Genomic DNA, 16,236 nt, shown 5'->3' with positions numbered 1-16,236 from the left:
GATTTGACAGAGAGAAATCACAAGCAGGCAGAGAGGCAGGCAGAGAGAGAGGAGGAAGCAGGCTCCCCGCTGAGCAGAAAGCCCGATGCGGGGCTTGAACCCAGGACCTGGGATCATGACCTGAGCCGAAGGCAGCGGCTTAACCCACTGAGCCACCCAGGCGCCCCTGAATTTGTTTATTCTAATGGGTTTTTGGTGGAGTCTTCAGAGTTTTCTATATATTTAAAATAGCTTTCATCTGCAAATAGTGACAGTTTTACTTTTTCCTCTCCATTTGGGTGAATTTTATTTCTTTTTGTTGTTTAATTAGTCTGGTTAGGATTCCTAATACTATGTTTAATAAAAGTGATGGAAGTGGGCATCCTTGTCCTGTTCTTTATCTTAACGAAAAAGCTTTCAGCTTTTCACCATTGAGTATGATATTAGTTGTGGGCTTCATATATGACCTTTATTATGTTGAGATATGTTCACTCTGAACCTACTTTATGAGAGTTTTTATCATAAATGGATGTTGAATTTTGTCAAATTCTTTTTCTATATTTATTGGGAAGATTATATTATTTTTGTCTTTCATTATGTTAATGTGGCATATCACATTGATTGATTTGTGGTTGTTGAAAGATCCTTGCATCCTTAGGATACACCCAACTTGATCATGGAGTATGATTCTTTTAATGTATTATTGCTTGATCTCCACATATATACATATTTTCCTCTTTTCTTCTTTTAACTCATTTGTCATTTAATGTCATTCCAATCAGAAGAGATGCTTGACATTATTTCAATATTCTTAAATTTGAGCCTTGTTCCTTGGCTTTACGTGTGATCTATCCTGGAGAATGTTCCATGTGTACCTGAAAAGAATGTGTATTCTATTGCCTGTAGATGAAATGTTCTGTATCTGTCTATTAAGTCTAAGTGGTCTAATGTGTCATTTAAGGTCGATGTCTCCTTATTGATTTTCTGTTGGATGATCTATTCATTGATGAAACCAGGGTGCTAAAGTTCTCTGCTAATATTGAATTACTGTCTGCATTCCCTTTATGTGTACTTCTATTTGCTTTATATATTTAGGTGCTCCTATGTCAGATGCATAAATATTTGCAAAGGTTATATACTCTTGTTTTATTAATTCCTTTATCACAGTTTAATGTCCTTCTTTGTCTCTTATTACAGTCTTTGTTTTAAAGTATGTTTTGTCTGACATAAATATAGCTGTCCCAGATTTCTTTTGGTTTCCATTTGCATGGAATATCTTTCTTTCTTTCTTTCTTTCTTTCTGTCTCTCCTTTTTTTTTTTATTTTTTTTTTAAAGATTTTATTTATTTATTTGACAGAGAGAGATCACAAGTAGACAGAGAGGCAGGCAGAGAGAGAGAGGGAGGGAAGCAGGCTCCCCGCTGAGCAGAGAGCCCGATGCGGGACTCGATCCCAGGACCCTGAGATCACGACCCGAGCCGAAGGCAGCAGCTTAACCCACTGAGCCACTCAGGCGCCTTTTTTTTTTAAAGTAATCTCTCCACCCAACGTGGGGCTGTAACTCTCGACCCGACTGGAGATGAGGAGTCACGCGCTCCACCGACAGGGTCAGCCACACTCCGGATTCTCTGTATTTCTTATGCTTTGACGTCCCAGGGCTAACCAATTCCTCGAGCTGGTAAACGCCCAGCCTGAGGGGCCTTCCCAGGGCAAACTGAAGCCAGCCTGAAGCCCATGCACTGCACCACCTTCTCCAGGGGCTCACACTCGGGGCCAGTGTTCCCTGGCTCTCCTCGCCCCAGAACCAGGTTCCAGACAACTCGACAGACAACTGGAACAAAATTACTCAACTGGCCAGTCCTAAACCCGTTTACCTTGCTTCACCACTCCCCGGAGAAACCGTGTGAAAGGTTCCTGCCCCTCTTTCTCTCTTTTTTTAAAAAGATTTTTATTTATTTGACAGACAGACATAGCGAGAGAGGGAACACAAACAGGGGCAGTGGGAGAGGGAGAAGCAGGCTTCCTGCTGAGCAGGGAACCTGATATGGGGCTCTATCCCAGGACTCTGGGATCATGACCTGAGCCGAAAGCAGATGCTCAATGACTGAACCACACAGGCACCCTGGAATATCTTTTTCTATTCCTTCACTTTCAGTCTGTGTGTGCCCTTACATCTGAAATGAGCCTCTTACAGGCTATATATACACAGGTTTTATGTATATATAGCCTGTAAGAGGGTTTTGGATGTTTTATAGTTCCTTTATTTTCTTCCTTTTGTAATTTGATGATTTCTGTAGTGGTATGCTTAGATTCCTTTGTCATTATCTTTTATCTAATATAGGTTTTTTGCTTTTTGATTACCATGATGCTTACATATAGCAACTTATTTTTATAAATCTCTTTTAAGTTGATATCAACTTAAATTGAGATCTAATTGAGACCTAAAGGTCTATATTCCCCTACCCTATGTTTTATGTCTTTGAGATCACATTTTTAATCTTTTTATCTTATATATCCTTAATTAATTATTGTAGATATATTTTTACAAATTTGCCTTTTATTTTTATTTATTTATTTATTTGAAGATCCTCTTTATTTATTTGAGAGAGAGGGAGAGAGTGTGAGAGTGAGCGTGTACAATCAGGGAAAGCAGCAGGCAGAGGCAGAGGGAGAGGGAGAAGCAGCCTCCCTGAGTAGCAGGGATCCTGATGCAAGCTTTGATCCTAGGACCCTGGGATCATGACCTGAGCGAAAGCCAGATGTTTAACCAACTGAGACACCCAGGAGACCTTACTTTTGCCTTTTAACCTTCATACTATCTTATAAGTGATGATTCACAACCTTAGCTGTGTTAGATTATTCTGAATTTTCATATATTTAACTTTACTGGTGAGAGTTATACCTTCATATATTTTCCTTCTACTGTTTCAGCTTTAAGAAGTCCTTTTAATGGGCCCCTGGGTGGCTCAGTGGGTAAAAGCCTCTGCCTTTGGCTCAGGTCATGATCCCAGGGTCCTGGGATCAAGCCCCGCCCAAATAGAGCCCCCTCCTGCATCTGGCTCTCTGCTCAGCAGGGAGCGTGTTTTCCCCCCTCTCTCTGACCACCTCTCTGCCTACTTGTGATCTCTGTCTATCAAATAAATAAATAAAATCTTAAAAAAAAAAAAGTCCTTTTAACATTTCTTAGAAGGCCCATCTAGTGGTGATGAATTCCTATAGTTTTTACTGTCTGGAGAAGTATATCTCCTTTAATTCTGAATGACAACTTTGCTGGGTTGAGTATTCTTGATTGTAAGCTTTTTGTTTTTTGTTTTTTTCCAGCTCTCTCTATATTGTGCCGCTCCTGTTTCTACAAAGTTTCTGCTGAAAAATCTGCTGATAGTCATAAGGGGGTTCCCTTGTAATAATAAGGTATTTTTCTCTTGCTGCTTTTAAGACTCTCTCCTTGTTTTTAACATTTGACATTTTTTAAATTAAGTTTTTTATTTTAATTCCAGTATAATTAACATACACTGTTAGTGATAGTGATTCAACAATTCTATACATTACTCCGTGCTCTTCATTGTAAGTATACTCTTTAATCCCCATCCCCTATTTCACTCATGCCCGCAGCTCACCACACCTCTGGTAATCATCAGTTTGTTCTCTATAATTAAGAGTCTGTTTCTTGGGGTGCCTGGGTGGCTCAGTGGATTAAGCCTCTGCCTTCAGCTCAGGTCATGATCTCAGGGTCCTGGGATCGAGCCCTACATCGGGCTCTCTGCTCAGCAGGGAGCCTGCTTCCCCCTCTCTCTCTGCCTGCCTCTCTGCCTACTTGTGACCTCTCTCTGTCAAATAAATAAATAAAATTAAAAAAAAAAGAGTCTGTTTCTTTCTCTCTTTCTCTCTTTCTTCCTCTGCTTGTTTGTTTTCTTTCTTAAATTCCATATGAGTGAAATCATATGGCATTTGTCTTTCTCTGACTTATTTTTTCTTAGCACTATACTCTAGCTCCATCCATGTTGTTGCAAATGGCAAGATTTCATTCTTTTTTATGGCTGAATAATATATATATATATATATATATATATATATATATATATATCACACCTTCTTTTTAAATTTTTTTTAAAATTTTATTTATTCAGTTGACAGAGATCACAAGTAGGCAGAGAGGCAGGCAGAGAGAGAGAGGAGGAAGCAGGCTCCCCGCTGAGCAGAGAGCCCGATGTGGGGCTCGATCCCAGGACCCTGGAATCAGGACCCGAGCCGAAGGCAGAGGCTTAATCCACTGAGCCACCCAGGCACCCCTTTTTAAAATTTTTTAAATTAAAAAAAAAAATTATTTTTTTTTCAGTGTTCCAAAATTCATTGTTTATGTGCCACACCCAGTGCTCCACGCAATACGTGCCCTCCTTAACATCCACCACTAGGCTCACCCAACCACCCATCCCTCTCCCCTCCAAAACTCTCAGTTTGTTTCTCAGAGTCCACAGTCTCTCATGGTTCATCTCCCCCTCTGATTTCCCCCAACTCACTTCTCCTTGCCATCTCCCAATGTCCTCCATGTTATTCCTTATGCTCCACAAGTAAGGGAAGCCATATGATAATTGATTCTCTCTCCTTGACTGATTTCACTCAGCATCATCTCTTCCAGTCCTGTCCATGTTGATACAAAATTGGGTATTTATCCTTTCTGATGGAGGCATAATATTCTATTGTATATATGGACCATATCTTCTTTATCCATTTGTCTGTTGAAGAGCATCTTGGTTCTTTCCACAGTTTGGCCACTGTGGCCATTGCTGCTATGAACATTGGGGTTCAGATGGCCCTTCTTTTCACTTCATCTGTATCTTTGGGGTAAATACCCAGTAGTGCAATTGCAGGGTCATAGGGTAGCTCTATTTTTAAATTCTTAAGAAATCTCCACACTGTTTTCCAAAGTGGCTGTGCCAACTTGCATTCCCACCAACAGTGTAAGAGGGTTCCCCTTTCTCCACATCCTCTCCAGGACTTGTTGTTTATATACCACACCTTCTTTTCCACTTATCAGTCGATGGCCATATGGGCTGTTTCCATAATTTGGCTTTTGTAAATAATGCTTCAATAAACACAGGGGTTCATGTATCCCTTTGAATTAGTGTTTTTGTTTTTGGGGGGTAATTACCCAGTAATGCAAAAAATAGAGTAGCTCTATTTTTTTTTTTAACTTTTTGAGAAAGAGAGAGAGAGAGAGCACAAGCAGGAGAAGGGGCAGAGGTAAAAGGAGAAGCAGACTCCCCACTGAATAGAGAACCTGATGGAGAGGGTTCGACCCCAGGACCCTGTTAATCATGACCTGAACTGAAGGCACATGCTCAACTGATTGAACCACCCAGGCTCCCCCTACATCTTTATTGAATTAACTGATCAGTTCTGGTACATTTTTGGTGGAATCTTTAGGGTTTTCTAAATAGTATCATGTCATCTACAAATAAAGTTTTACTTACTCACTAATTTGCATGCTTTTTATTTCTTTTTGTTGTCTAATTACTATGGCTAGGAATTCTAATTTGAAAAAAAAGTGGTGAGAGTGGACATCCTTGTCTATTCCTGACCTTATGGGAAAAGCTCCCAGTTTTTCCCTATTAATTTTGATGTTAGCTGTGGGTTTTTCATATATGGCCTTTATTATTTTTTTTTCTGAAGATTTTATTTATTTATTTGACAGAGATCACAAGTAGGCAGAGAGGCAGGCAGAGAGAGAGAGGAAGGGAAGCAGGCTCCCCGCTGAGCAGGGAGCCTGATGCGGGGCTCGATCCCAGGACCCTGAGATCATGACCTGAGCTGAAGGCAGAGGCTTAACCCATTGAGCCACCCAGGCACCCCTGGCCTTTATTATTTTGAGGCATGTTCCCTCTAGACCATTATGAATGGATATTATACTTTGTTGAATGCTTCTCCCTTATCTATTAAAATCATCATGTGGTTTTTATTTTTTCTCTAATTGATGTGACATATCATGCTGATTGTTTTGCGAATATTGAACTAAACTCGCATCCCAGGAATTAATCCCACTTTATTGTGGTGGATGATTTTTTTAATGTATTGTTGGGTTTAGTCTGCTAATATTTTGTTGAGGATTTTTACATCTATGTTCATCAGAGATATTGACCTGTAGTTCTCTGTTTTGGTAGTGTTTTACCTGGTTTTGGTATCAGGATGCTATTGTCCTTATAGAATGAATTTGGATTTTTCTTTCTCTTCTGTTTTTTTGGAATAGTTTGAGAAGAATAGCTATTATTAATTCTTCTTTCAATGTTTGGTAGAATTCACCTGTGAAGCCATCTTGTCCTGGACTTTTATTTGTTGGGAGTTTCAATTTCATTTCTGGTAATCAGTTTGTTCAAATCTTCTATTCCTTCTTCAGTTTTTGTAGGTTATGTGTTTCTAGGAATTTAGCCATTTCTTCTAGGTTATCTTATTTGTTGGCATATGCTTTTTATTAGTATTCTCTTACAATTGTTTGTAGTTCTGTGATTTTTTTTTAACCTTTTTTTTTTTTTTTGAGTCTGGCTAGAAGTTAATCAATTTTGTTGATCTTTTCAAAGAATTAGCTCCTGGTTTCATTAGTGTTCTATTTTTTTTTTAAGTTTCTATATCATTTATTTCTGTTCTAGTCTTTATTATTTCTTTCCTTCTGCTGGGTTTTAGTTTTGTTTTTCTTTATTCAGTTCTATTATGTGAGAGGATAGGTTGTTTATTTGAGATTTTTCTTGCTTCTTGAGGTAAATCTGTTTTGCATCTTAAAGATTTTGGACAGTTGTGTTTTCATTTTCATTTGTTTCCATGTAGTTTTTTAAATTTCTTCTTTGATTTTTTTTTTTTTTTGGTTGACCCATTCATTGTTTAGTAGCATATTATTTAACCTCCACACATTTGTGCTCTTTCCAGATTTTTTCTTGTAGTTGATTTCTGGTTTCATAGTGTTGTGGTCAGAAAAGATGCATGGTATGACTTCGATCTTTTTTAATTTGTTGAGACTTGTTTTGTGACTTAATATGTGATCTGTTCTAGAGAATGTTCCATGTGTACTTGAAAAGAATGTGTATTTTGCTGTTTTAGGATGGAATGTTCTGAATATAACTGTGAAGTCCATCTGGTCCAGTGTGTCATTCAAAGCATGGTTTCCATGTTGATTTTCTGTGTGGATAATCTGTCCATTGATGAAAGTGGAGTGTTAAAGTCCCTACTATTATTGTATTACCATCAATTTTTTTTAAAATTTTTATTTAGTTATTTGACAGACAGAGATCACAAGTAGGCAGAGAGGCAGGCAGAGAGAGAGAGGAAGGGAAGCAGGCACCCTGCTGAGCAGAGAGCTCGATGTGGGGCTTCATCCCAGGACCCTGAGACCATGACCTGAGCCAAAGGCAGAGGCTTAACCCACTGAGCCACCCAGGCGCCCCTACCATCAATTTTTTTTATGTTTGTTGTTAACTGTTTTTTGTATTTGGGTGCTCCCATGTTACGTGCATAAATATTTACAATTGTTCTACCCTCTTCTTGGATTGTTCCCTTGATTATTATATAGTGTCCTTCTTTGTCTTTTGTTACAGTCTTTGTTTTAAAGTCTATTTTGTCTGATATAAGTAGTGCAACCCCATTTTTATTTTTTAAAAATTTTTATTTGTTTGTCGTTTATTCATTTTTGAGAGAGAGAATGTGTGAGCCTGTGTGAGTAGGGAGGAAGAGTGGGGGTAGAAATCTTAAGCAGACTCTGCACTGAGTGTTGAGCCTGATGTGAGGCTCAGTCTCAGAATCCCCAAATCATGACCTGAGCCAAAATCAAGAGTCGGATGCTTAACTGACTGAGCCACCCAGGCACACTCCCACCTTTTTTGAGGACATCCATTTTCATGATAACTGTTTCTCTATCCCTTATCAGTCTGCAGTTGTCTTTAGGTTTGAAATGAGTCCTTGTAGCATATAGATAAATCTTGTTTTTTATCTGCTCATTACCCTATATTTTTTTATTGGAGTATTTAGTCCATTTACATTCAAAGTAATTATTGATAGATATATATTTATTGCCACATTGTCATTTGTTTTGTAGTTTTTCTCTGACCCTTGTTCTATTTCATGGTTTTTTTTTTTTTTTTTGGTCTTTGGTAATATACTGGGATTCCTTTCTCTTTATTCTTTTCATATCTATTACCAGTTTTTTATTTTGTTGTTATCATATTGTGTATATGGCAGTGTATCTTACATTCATGGTTGCTTAAGTTTGAACCCATTCTTTACTCTTCTCTCCCCCATTTTAGGTATATAATGTTATATTTTACATGCTTTTATTTTTTGAATCCCTTGTTTGATTTTTTTTTTTTTTTTACAGAGGTACTTATTTTTACTGCTTTTGTGTTTTTTACTTTTTATACTCCCACTTAAGGAATTTCCTGTTCCCTCAAAGACCTCAAAGTCCCTCTTAATACGTCTTGTAGGGCTGGTTTAGTCATCATGAACTCCTTTAGGTTTTGTTTGTCTGAGAAACTCTTTATCTCCCTTTCTATTCTAAATGACAGCCTTGCTGGATACAGTGTTCTTGGCAGTAGATTTTTCCCTCCTGGATCTGGATATCTGTTTCCTTCCCCAGATTAGGGAAGTTTTCAGCTATTATTTTTTCAAGTAAAATTTCTGAACCCTTTTCTCTTCTTATGGGATTCCTACAATATGAGTGATATTGCACTTGTGCTTGATGGAGTCACTGAGTTCCCTAAAACCATTCTCAATTTGTATAACTTTTTTTCCTTTCATTTGCTCAACTTGATTACTTTCTACTGCTTTGTTGTCCAGGTAATTAATTCTTTCCTCTGCTTCATCTAGCCTGGTATTTATTCTATCAAGTGTATTTTTAAATTTTATTTATTGTGTTCTTCATCTGTGATTGGTTCTTTTTTTCTTCTTTGTTAAATTTTTCACTGTCCTCCACTCTTAAGTCCAGTGAGTATCTTTATGATCAGTACTTTAAATTCTCTATCAGGCGGGGCGCCTGGGTGGCTCAGTGGGTTAAGCCGCTGCCTTCGGCTCAGGTCATGATCTCAGGGTCCTGGGATCGAGCCCCGCATTGGGCTCTCTGCTCAGCAGGGAGCCTGCTTCCTCCTCTCTCTCTACCTGCCTCTCTGCCTGCTTGTGATCTCTCTCTGTCAAATAAATAAAATCTTAAAAATAAATAAATAAATAAATAAATAAATTCTCTATCAGGCATATTATTTTTGTCCATTTTGCTTAGGTCTCTTGTTGTGGTTTGATCCTTTTCTTTCTTTTGTTTAACTCCTTGTGTCTGTTTCTGTGTGTTAAGAAAGTCAGCTATGTCTCTTGCTCTTGACAGTAATAGCCTTATGAAGAAGAGATCCTATAATGCCTTGCAGTGCCATGTCCCTTGTTCCCCAGGGTCTAGTGCTTCCAGGGTATCTCCTATATGTGTTGTGTGTGTTCTGCTTTTGAGTCCTGGCTCTTTTTCTTTCAGTCTGGTTATTTGCAGAGGCTTTCTTCGCCTTTTGTGGGCAGCATTTGGTCCCCAGTGGAGGTGGGAAATGATTTAAAGAGATGTGCACTGGCCTGCTTGTGAAATGAAACCTGCTACTACCACCAATGCTGGAACTGAGATCCCACAAACACATGAGGTGAGAGATGGGGTGTTAATGGGGTTTGTGCTGGTCTTCTTTGGGAGGGGACCTGTAGCACTGGGATGGAGGCAGGTGCAAATAGAAGGGGCAGATCTGCCAAAGTGTATGTGGGGTGCTTTGGTGTAAGCAGGTTTGGTAGCAAGTGTCAGCACTGTGCTGGTACCTGGAGGTGACCCTGTGCTTATGCTGGAGATTGGGATAGGGAAATGGCATCTGCAAGGTCCTTTGTTCCTGGCAGGGTATCTACTTGATACCTGCCTCTCCAGGCCACACTCTGTGATGAGTTAATCACTCTCTCTCCTATTGGCCCTGGCATTTTTCAAACTGCTGGTTCTGTGCTGCATCTGCATGGGATTTTAGGCTTTGTCTTTAAGGATGGGGACTCTGCTTCCTAATGCCCTCCATCTCTCCCAGAGTCAAATGCATAGATTTTAAAAATTCCAGGCTTCAAGTCCCACTGTTTGTAAGGACTCATGGTATTTGGCCCCTCTCACTTTTCGAGCCAAATGTTATGGGGATTCATCCTCCCTGTGCAGACTCCACAGTGTAAAAGTCTATTTGCCACCCTTTTCCATACCACCAGCTCGTTTCCTACCATGGATGGCCAGGGTCCATTTTGCTCCCAAACTGCATCTTCACCCTTCCTACCCTCCTCAATGTGGCCTCTTCTCTATCTTTAGTCTTCAGATCATTTTCTGGATTATTTACACTCATGTGAGTGTTATCCAGTTGTATCTGTGGGATGAGGTGAGCTTAGGGTTTTCTTAGTCTGCCATCCTCCCAGCTTCTCTCTAACTTTTGACATTTTAGTTATAACATGTTTTGCTTTGGACTTTTTTTTTTTTTTTTTTTTTTGGTTCATCCTATTTGAGACTCTGGGATTCCTGGATCTGAATGTCTGTTTCTCTCCCTATGTTAAGGAAGTTTTCATCCATTATTTTTCAAACAGGTTTTCTGCCTTGTTTTGTCTCTTCTCCTTCTGAGACTCCTGTAATGCAAATGTTGTCTCATGAGTCCCCAAGGTATCTTCAGTTTTTTTCATTCTTTCTTTTTGCTGCCTGATGGGGTCTGAGTTCCACTGCTTTCTCTTAAAGCTCACTGATCTTTCTTCTGTTTCATCTAATTTGTTGTTGAATCCCTCCAGTGCATTTTCCAGTTTGGTTATTGTATTTTTCAGCTCTGTGACTTCTCTTTGGTAGTTCTATGTTTTCTACCTTCGTTAAAGTTTTTATTGTGTTCATTCTTTTTTTTTTTACCCATGTTCAATGAGACTCTTCATGACCATTATTTTGAACTCTTTATCAAGTAAATCACTTAATCTCTGTTTCCTTAAAGACCTTTTTTGGAGGTTTTGTCTTGTTCTTCAGTTTAGAACACATTCCTCTGTGTGTACTTTTTTTTTTTTTTTTTAAACTCTGTGTTGATTTTGATGTATTAGATAAAACAACCACCTCTCCCAGCCCTGGAGGAGTGACCTTGTGTGGGAGACGAAATTTATTGTTTAAACTTACCCTAGCGGGGTGCCTGGGTGGCTCAGTGGGTTAAAGCCTTTGCCTTCAGCTCAGGTCATGATCCCAGGGTCCTGGGATTGAGCCCTGCTTCGGGCTCTCTGCTCAGCAGGGAGCCTGCTTCCTCCTCTCTCTCTGCCTGCCTCTCTGCCTACTTGTGATCTCTGTCTATCAAAGTAAATAAATAAATAAATCTTAAAAAAAAAATATAAACTTACCCTAGCTCTAGGTTGTCTCTCAAACATTTGTGGTTACACAAGCTATCAATTTTATTTTTAGTGCCTCCCAGTAGTTGAAGGTATGCCAAGAATTGGCAGTTTCCCAATTGGGGAGGATATCAATCAGCACCTAGGTTTAGGCCAATTGGAAGCCAGGCCTTCAGGGAGCAGCTTTTAAAGTATGCAAACATATATAGTCCTATGGGACTGAGCATTAAGTCCCACTGGCTATTAGAACCATGTGATCTAGAGGTGTCCTCTGATGATAGTTACAAAAATTGGGGTACTAGAGGAGGTACTTTCTCCTTTCCAGGAGATATTGGTAGGTTGGAGTGAGGCAGAAGGAGAGTGCAAATGGTACATGCTAGCCCCAGAGAGTACCCTAGCAGGTTCCTTGATGTGTGTTAAATTAGATGCCTACACTTCAGACCGGTGTTTAAGATAATCAAATAAGTATTGTTCACATAAAATTTGGGCTCCTTTAAATTGACTGCCTCTGCACTGGTCCCTGTGTTGGGTGAGTTTGAGTGTGTGAGCTGTTTAAAAACTGTTTCTCGGTAATCCTGTTGGTCTGTGGACATGAGCCCTGTTGTTTTTCAAAGTTAGGATTTTGGGGTTTACCCCTCAGGTACAGATGTTGAACACTGGTGCAACCAATGTGCAATTCAAACCCTTAGCTCCTCGGGGAGAAGCTCCAGGTTTTGATTGTCCTCCTGATTTTGCATCGTGTGTGAGCAGTAGGGTTTGAAGAGATTGTCTCAGTCTATCCCACCCACTTTAATGTGGGTTTTTCTCCCCCTCATTTGTCTGATACGTCAGATTTGCTCAGCTAGTTTGTGTTTTGTTTTTTTCCCCAGAAGAAAGTGTTCCATATGTGGCTGTTGATTTGGTGTAATCATGGCAGGAGGTGAGGTCAGGATCTTCCTACACTACCATCTTGAGCTAGAACTTTCAAGTACCATTATATTAGAAGTTTCTAGGTAGTCCCCTCTAAAGTTAATTCCCTTTAAAAAATTTCCTGTAACCCTAATCATGTTATACCTTGTCTATAATGATTAACATAGACAGTTTATTTTCTTTTCTGGATTACTGTGGTGAGATGATGTTATATTCATTTTTATGGCTCCCTCTAGGACTAATAGCAGATTTGGAGTTTGGTAGTTTCTTTTTTCTTTCTTTCTTTCTTTCTTTTTTTTTTTTTTTAAGATTTTATTTATTTGAGAGAGAGAATGAGAGGGGAGAAGCAAACTCCCTGCTGAGCTGTGAGCCCAATGTGAGTCTCAGTCCTGGGATTCCTGGATCATGACCTGAGCTGAAGGCAGACACTTAACCAACTGAGCCACCCAGGCACTCTAGAGTCTGGTACATTATTGTATAATAATGTGTGTACAATATTGAAGGGAAGGAAGAAAGTAAGTGTATATGTATATACACACACCTGATGTATTCCTTATCCTAAAGATATTTATATGTACTTACATAAATATATTTGTAGTAATGTTTCATGCATTAAACCAAAGACTTCTGGTTCTATAGAAGATAGTGAACTGAGTGTGACTTCTGGGTTCTTCTCATGCACAACCATTCTGGGAATGTCAGAAAGGAGACATCTATAACAATCTAGAATCTAAGGAAAAATTTTCAACCTAATGATGGACACCAACCAAAAATCTATAATAAACATCATACTAGAGCAAAATTTTAGATAATATATTACTTAAGAATGTGTTTCCTATATGTAAAAAAAAAAAAAAACAAAAACCCAGAGCAACAGTGGTAAACAGACAAGGGATTGGCGTTTCCTTACAGCAGGAGGTCCAGAGGTGGACAGTGCAGCTCTGGGACATGTCCTCACAAATCTTCAGTGTTTAGGTCCCTTCTAATTTCTGATCATCATCTCACACATCGAGTTTTTTTCCACTTCATCTTCTCAAGGTGACTTTTGCTTCTTAGGTAACCGTGATCAAGGCAGGAAGAAGGAAGTGGAGAGAGGGACAAAGAGATGTGGAACTTAGCCAGCTAGGCTTTCTGAAAGCTCACATAGGGACATTGTCTAGCATTCCATTGGCTTGACTGTTACATGACAACCTTTAGTGGAAGGACAGCTGCACTTTTGCCTCTATAAACAAAATTAGTTTCTGGTAGAAAGGAAAAAATAGAGACTTGAAATTGGGTCAACGATTAGCAGCATCTGCTTTGTATTCTGTTTAGGTTTGAGAACAACATCATGATCTCCACCATGACCACTGCCTTTCAAGTTAGTAGTTGGTATCTTGGTTATTGTAAATAGGCAACAATAGATGAGAATATAACTCTGTCAGTTCTGCTAAAATCTACAAAAACTGTATCTAGCTTATTAAATCACTTATTAGCCAATACTAGGTAGCTTACCGAGCCTATGAAATTGACAACAGATTAGAAATTTGGAAACTAACTAGGAACTGTACCCAGAACATACCGTAGATCTGCTGTAGCCGAGACACTGCTGTTACCACTATTCGGCAGAGACGCTGCAGTGTGAACTGCCCACTCCACCAATCTCAGCCCTGGGTATTAGCACAAGAATCTATGCCACAACCGAATCTCTCTTTCCTCCCTTTCAGAATGACTCCGCAAGACTCTGCTTTCTTCTTTACTTCACTAACGTCCCTTTTGAAGTCTGTGTTCTATCTGTACAAGTGTCTGACAAAACCAAGTTTCTGTCCTTTATTATGGGAATCAGGGACCTAAAGGGAGAGAAGCATCTTGTAATGCCCAGGGAGGATGTTTAGAGATGCTGGATGACTGGAAAGAATGATGAATACATTACAATATAGTATAACATATCCCTTTCAGATGTTGATAATATATAAAAACCCTTTTCAAATTCAACCAACCTTTAGAGCCAAAAAGAGTCCAGCAAGAAAATCAGATGCATGATCAATATATAAAAATAAATTTTAGGGGCGCCTGGGTGGCTCAGTGGGTTCAGCCTCTGCCTTCGGCTCAGGTCATGATCTCAGGGTCCTGGCATCAAGCCCCACATTGGTCTCTCTGCTCAGCGGGGAGCCTGCTTCCTCCACTTTCTCTCTGCCTGCCTCTCTGCCTACTTGTGATCTCTCTCTGTCAAATAAATAAATAAAATAAAAAAAAAAAGAAAAAAAATAAATTTTATACCTCCATACCAACAATGACCAGTTAGAAATTTTAATAGAAAATATTTTAGGGGCACCTGGGTGGCTCAGTGGGTTAAAGCCTCTGCCTTCAGCTCAGGTCATGATCCCAGAGTCCTGGGATCGAGCCCCACATCGGGCTCTCTGCTTAGCGGGGAGCGTGCTTCCTCCTCTTTCTCTCTCTGCCTGCCTCTCTGCCTACTTACGATCTCTGTTTATCAAATAAATAAATAAAATCTTTAAAAAAAAAAGAAAATATTTTAATTGCAACAAAACCGTATGATTTACAGAAATTGAGCTATTAAAGAATACAAAAAGTAATTATTTAAAATTGTACAATTCCATTAAAGGATACTTTTAAAATACTGAATAAATGAAGCAAAATATCCTGCAAATAGATGAGACATTTTGAAGATTAAATTCCTCAAAAATTAATCTATAAATGCACTATAATTAAAAAGAATCCCAGAAAGATTTTTGGAGGTAAATCAATAAAGTGATTTTAAAATGTATTTGGTTAATATCTAATAGCAGTTTTGAAAAATAAGCCAAAGCAATTGAAACAGTGTCACAGGATCAAATCTTTAAGCCAAGAGGTCAGGGTAGAAAGTCAAGAAACAGAACTGTGAATAAATGGGAATTTGCTATAGAGAAATAAAATCAATAAAGAAATATTGGTTTAGTAAATGGTACGGAGAAAATTAGCTCACTACAAGGAGAAAAATACAATCAAATCCCTCTTTTATCTAAAATTAAACTCCAAATGTATTATAAAAGATGAAATATAAAATTGAAGAAGGAAATATAGGAGAATATCAGGAACGGAAGAGATTTCTTTAATAAGAGTTCCAGGTTGAGTCTTCCAGGTAATAGATCCTAAGAGATTTGCATTTGGGGGAGATTTTTGGAATGTGGTCTTAGGCTCAACACCTATGGAGAAGCCAAGGGAGCAAGGTCCTGCTGAGTGAGAAGTTGAATTGTGGTCTTAGCTTGATCCCAGGGGGACCTCCAGACCTGGGACAGTTCTTCTGATTTGGACTGAGTGGACCCAGACTCTATTCCTTGCATGGACCAGTTACTGTCCCCAGGAAGTAGGCATGACCTCGAGTGAGATAGTCAGGAGCAATGCCAGAGTTTCCCACCTTTTCCTCTTGGCAATTGTGAATACTGCTGCTATGAACATGGGTGTGTAAATATCTCTTCAAGATCCTGCTTTCAATTCTTTTGGCTAAGAGAAGTGGGATTGCTGGATCAGATGGTAATTATATTTTTAACTTTTTGAGGAAGAAGCTGTACCAATTTGCATTCCCACCAGCAGGGCGCAGGGATTCCCCTTTCTCTCCACATCCTCACCAGCACTTATTTTTGGCTTGTGTGGTGTGTGTGTGTGTGTGTGTGTGTGTGTGTGTGTCCTTTGTTTTTTTTTTTTTTAAAGATTTTATTTATTTATTTGTCAGAGAGAGAGAGAGCGAGCGAGTGAGAGAGCACAGGCAGACAGAGTGGCAGGCAGAGGCAGAGGGAGAAGCAGGCTCCCCACAGAACAAGGAGCCCGATGTGGGACTCGATCCCAGGACGCTGGGATCATGACCTGAGCCGAAGGCAGCTGCTTAACCAACTGAGCCACCCAGGCGTCCCGTTTGTTTTGTTTTTGAAGTAGGTATCCTAATGTGTGTGAGGGCCTATCTTATAGTTTTGATTTGTGCTTTTTAATACAGCTAGTTTTTTTATTTTT

This window comes from Enhydra lutris, unplaced genomic scaffold (genome assembly GCF_002288905.1).
Source record: "Enhydra lutris kenyoni isolate GAN:26980312 unplaced genomic scaffold, ASM228890v2 scaffoldscaffold3, whole genome shotgun sequence".
NCBI classification, from domain to species: domain Eukaryota; kingdom Metazoa; phylum Chordata; class Mammalia; order Carnivora; family Mustelidae; genus Enhydra; species Enhydra lutris.
The sequence above is the reverse complement of the archived record's forward strand: the minus strand, read 5'-3'. Positions refer to the sequence as shown.